This window comes from Gossypium hirsutum, chromosome A08, assembly GCF_007990345.1.
Source record: "Gossypium hirsutum isolate 1008001.06 chromosome A08, Gossypium_hirsutum_v2.1, whole genome shotgun sequence".
Taxonomy (NCBI): domain Eukaryota; kingdom Viridiplantae; phylum Streptophyta; class Magnoliopsida; order Malvales; family Malvaceae; genus Gossypium; species Gossypium hirsutum.
In genome coordinates this window covers 44,835,183-44,840,617 of record NC_053431.1, presented here as the reverse complement: position 1 = coordinate 44,840,617, position 5,435 = coordinate 44,835,183, and the positions used below count along the sequence as shown (strand labels likewise).

At 36.7% G+C, this 5,435-nt stretch overlaps 1 non-coding gene across 1 annotated transcript; it reads right to left on the bottom strand.

Moving 5' to 3' along the window:
- Nucleotides 1–2,345: 2,345 nt before the first annotated feature.
- Nucleotides 2,346–2,452, bottom strand: LOC121205371 (small nucleolar RNA R71). The gene has a single exon (XR_005900451.1). It is a non-coding gene; the product is annotated as a small nucleolar RNA R71 (small nucleolar RNA).
- Between the last annotated feature and the right edge of the window lie 2,983 nt (nt 2,453–5,435).

Genomic DNA, 5,435 nt, shown 5'->3' with positions numbered 1-5,435 from the left:
AATTTTCGGCCATCGTATATGGGTGCTTCGGCATTGAATTAATATATATTTTAAATTTAGGTTTTTTATATTTGGGGTTTATTTAGTTATTCATTAGTTTTTAGGGATTTCAAATTAATTTAATTTTTTAAAATTTATTGTAGTTTCCCTTTTAGGATTTTTCTTTTGTATTAGAGTAGATTTTAAACTTTTTAATTTTAGGATCTTAAATATCATTTTTAATTAAATTCTAGAAATTTATACTAGATTAGATATTAAATGTAGTGATATGATTTTTGTTAGTGCTAGAATAGTCGATTTCGAGGCCAAATATTCTAATTCAAGTTTATGTGACAATTTCATTCGAGGAGTTTACATGATTTATAGTAAATTGTAAATTGATAAGCTGTAAAAGTAACATATTCTAATCCCATTCTTAATGCGTTTTTGGATGATTAATTATGTAAATTAGTGAATTTGATGCTCTTAATCGTTTAAATTCATGTTTCTATACTTAGGAGAGCATTTGGAGAGAAAAGAGCGAAAAGTGAGCCAAAATCGGAAAAATAAAGTTGTTTCCAGGATCCACACGGCTTGGGCATTTCCATATGGGCTGGCCACATGCCTATGTGCCAGCCGGTGTCGATTTCGCAACTTGCTTCCTAGATATGTGGAAAAACCCAATTTTTAGGCTTTCTGAGCATTCTAAAGTCTACAAATACCAATTAAAAGAAGAGATATGGGAGAATCAGAGTAGATCAAAGAGAACACTCGAAGAATGCCATTAGAATCAACTCGGAAGTTGAACCTCCTCAAGATCAAAGATCTCCATTTAATTTCTTTCAAATTTTTATTGAATTTCTTTATGTCTTATGGTTATTCTGACTCTGAGATGTTTCTATTCAAGATTATGAGCTAAATTCCCTAGATACCTAGGAATGATGAAACCTATGATGAATCTTATTATTTAATTTCTGTTTTTAGGCAATAACTACCTGATTTTTGTTCTCAATTATGTATGCTTATTTCGTATTTTAATATTTTTAGGATATTAATTCATGTTTAATGTGCTTGTTTTAGTGGAGCAAAAGTCCCTGTTTAAGAGTAGATCTAGCATAATTGAGTGGAGTTGCATGCAATCCTATAAATAGGATGACATAAATCTACTGGATTAGAGTAAAATCTAATAGGGGAATTCATAGATAGAGCTAATGCAACAATAGCGGTTTTAATTATAAAGAGATTTCAATTAATCAACCTAGAGTCAGTTGTTTTTTCTCTCGAAAGAGATATTAACATAATTTAGGGATTTCTATGGATCAAGACACAAATGAATAAATAGTTAAATTCAAATTCATAATAATAGGTGAAGTCTAGGTGGATTCTTTCCTAGTTATTGTCTATCTCATTGGTTATCTGCGATTATTTTCCTATTTCATTCTCTATTATGTTACTAGATAAATTAGATTAGTAAATTTAGATGAAAAACAATCACTCCAATTTGTTGGCTAAATAATAGAAAAATGGTAATTACAAGTACTTTTAGTCATCGTGGATACGATATTTCCTACTCACCATAACTATACTATTGTTCGATAGGTGTGCTTGCCTTAGTCGTATTTATAGTTAGTTTAGTAACTATAAAGTTTTTGGCACTGTTGTCGGGGACTAAAATATTGGGAACACTTGATTTTTATTAATTTAGCCATTTATTTTTATCACATTTTATTTTATTTTTAGTTTAATTTTTATTTTCTAATTTTTCTTTTGTTTGCTTCTCGCAAGTTCCTTTAGTTTATGCCTAGAAGAAACCCGTCGGGACCATTATTATTTGATGCTGAGATTGAAAGTACAGCTCACAGAAATCATAGATAAGCAAGGCAAAGTCGACAGAGTATAGTAGACGAGCAAGAGGACGTTATTATTATTACTAAGAAGATGGGTGATAATCAGAATAATCATCTACCTCTTACAGTTGTTGCAAATCCAGATCTTGTTCCTCGTACAATGTACAATTATGCCAAGCCCATTCTAACTGGGCTGAATCGAGAATTGTGAGACCAACCATTACTGCGAATAATTTCAAACTGAAGTTGAACAATATTCAAATGATACAACAATTTGTTCAGTTCGATGGTTTGCAAGACGAAGATCTAAATACTCACTTGGCCAATTTCTTGGAAATGTGCGACACTTTCAATATTAATGGTGTTTCTGATGACGCCATTGGTATAAGGTCGTTCCTCTTCTCGTTGAGGAACAAAGCTAAATAGTGGTTGAATTCTTTACCTAGAGGTTTTATCACTACATGGGATCAAATGATAGAGAAATTCCTACTGAAGTACTTCCCACTGGCTAAGGCAGCTAAGTTAATGAATGATATCTCTTCCTTCGTTCAGATCGACTTAGAGACCCTATATGATGTATGGGAGAGATATAAAGACTTATTGAGATGGTGCCCTAACCATGGGTTACCTCTATGGCTACAGGTACAAATCTTTTACAACAGTTTAAATCCCTCAAGTAGGAAGTTGATCGATGTAGCAGCCGGTAGTACTTTGAACAATAAAACACCTGAAGCAGCTTATGAGTTTATAAAGGAGATGTCACTGAATAATTATCAATGGCAAGTTATGAGGACGAAGCCAATGAAAACAGTCGCTGTTTTTAACTTAGATGCGGTCACCACATTATCAAATCAGTTAGAACTTTTAAATAAGAAAATTGATGGTTTATATGGTTCTACATAGGTACATCCGGTGATGCAATGCGATGCAAATAGAGGTGGAATAAATAATCTAGAATATTTACCCTTCGGTCCTAGCATGGAGAATGAGCAAATAAATTATATGGGTAATAATTCTAGACCTCAAAATAACCCTTATAGTAATAACTATTGTAACACCCTCAACCCAGCCCAGACGTTATGGCCGGATCTGACATGCCACATCGAAGCGTTCAAAATATTTTAGTATTGTTGATCTAGAAGAACTTACTTAGTGTTTTAAAAGATAATTTCATTGTAGGTTAAAGTGAATGGAAGCTGTGCACCAGGTAGGAAACCGGGAAAGAGGAGGTGAGTCCATCGGACTGCTTAAGTACCAAGCTCCCTTCGGATCCAATCCTAGACATGCACACCGCCATTGCCACACCTTAACGTCATTCATATTTCTAGGAAACCAATTTGATTAAGTCCTTTTTAGGAAAAGTGATTAATTTTGGAAAATATTTTCATTGCGGAAGCTTTGCTTGTTGTCGTGTTTTTTTGAAATCAATTACTGTTTTTGAAAACGCGCCCTTAAAGCTATCCAATTTCAACAGTTAAATATAAGTAATACCTATCTTAATAAAACATATTAAACCTATCAAAAAAAATAATTAAGCGGCCTTATTACATTTAAAAAAAAACCCAAAACCTTAAACGTAAATAAAAGGATGTCCAGTTCACCAGAAGAAAATCAAACTTGTAGAACGTGTGGCCACTCCGAATCCCTCACAGCTCCAAGCCCACTATGGTTGGGGATTACTTGCGTGGATGAAAATAAAAGGGTGAGTTTGGGGAAACTCAGTGTGTAAATTAACCCAACCATAGCCTATATCGGTTCAAACCACAGAAAACAGAATAAGTTGGCCTTAGCCCAGAACAGAATTCAGAATAAAGCCCATAGGCCCATAACAGAACAGAACAGATATTACATGTTTATGCAAAGCCCAACCCATATCCAACCACATGCACCCCCATACCAACCTTTCACCATGTGGGGAGACTACTCGATCCACTCAACCGCTACACGCCACAGAAATATGCAGCATGGCTGCCAGAACAGATAATGTGACAGAGTCACCAGATACAGATAATCCTGGCAGAGCCACCAGAACAGATATATGTGGCAGAGCCACCAAATCAGATAATTGTGGCGTAGCCACCAGGATGCTTCCTCCATAATATAACCCATGTCCCCATGCAACAGATATACAATCATGGCATACATCATACGGAATCAGATCATCATACTTTTCAGTCAAAAGTAACCCTAGGAGTATAATGGTAATTTTGCACCTAGAGGTATAATAGTAATTTTCCATACATAGGGGTATTCAAGTAATTTAACGATTCTTAAGGTTTTCATGCATAGCATAGCCATTTACATACGACCAGAAACACTTATCGCGTTTTCTTACCGAATTGGGCCTGTTGGCCCACTATCCCGATTTTGGCCCATTAAGCCCAAAAACATCGAAATGCACGAAATCGTGCACTTTGCAATCTTATCACTTTAATTTACCATATACATCAAACTATTAATCTCACGAGCATTCGCACCATTGCAAGTCCTCAAAATACCGGCTTTTCGGCATTTCAGCTTTTCGGTTTTTGCTGATTTAGTCTATAAGAGGGTGTCAGTTACACACCTGTTTGCGATGATATGCTGACGAGATCCACACACGAACTGCCTACAATTGGATTACTAACACGTTAATCTAACTATCGAAAATGAACTACGTATTAACCCCTTACCACATTCGGCCAAAAACACCTTAGGCACTAGCGATCCTACCTTTACCGAAATTAGCGATTATGTATAGATCCAGTCGTTCCACTTGTCCAAGCCTTCGATCAACAGCCTCTAGATCCCACTTGTCCAAGAACATTCACTAACAGGACAGATTTTCTTCTGAGAACCTTAACATCTCGAGCCAATATTTGCACAGGCTCCTCCTCAAAGGTCAAATCAGCCTGAACTTCAATTTCTGCAACTGGCACGACATGAGTAGGGTCAGAACGATAACGCCTTAACATGAAGACGTGAAAAATATCGTGAACCCTGTCTAACTCTGGAGGCAATTCCAATTGATAAGCCACTGGGCCTACTCGCTTCAAAACCCGATAAGGCCCAATGAACTGCAGACTCAACTTGCCCTTCTTACCAAACCTTAATATCTTCTTCCAAGGAGAAACCTTTAAGAAGACCATATCACCTACTGAGTACTCAATCTCCTTACGCTTCAAATCTGCATATGACTTTTGCCTATCAGATGCTTCTTTTAATCGATCCCTAATTATTCTGACCTTATCCTCAGTATCAGCTACCAACTCTGGTCCAAGAACTTGTCGCTATCCTACCTCAGTCCAACAACTAGGTGTATGACACCTTCGTCCATACAGTGCTTCATACGGTGCAATACGAATACTCGCCTGGTAACTATTATTGTACGCAAATTTTGCCAACGGCAAGTACTCCTCCCAACTACCTCGAAAGTCCATTACACATCCCCTCAACATGTCCTCCGGAATCTGAATAACCCTTTTCGACTGACCATCAGTTTGGGGATGGAAAGTCGTACTAAAGTTCAATCGCGTCCCCAACGCCCCATGCAACTTTTGCCAAAATCGAGATGTGAATCTGGGATCCCGGTCAGAGATAATCGAAACTGGGACTCCATGAAGTCGCACA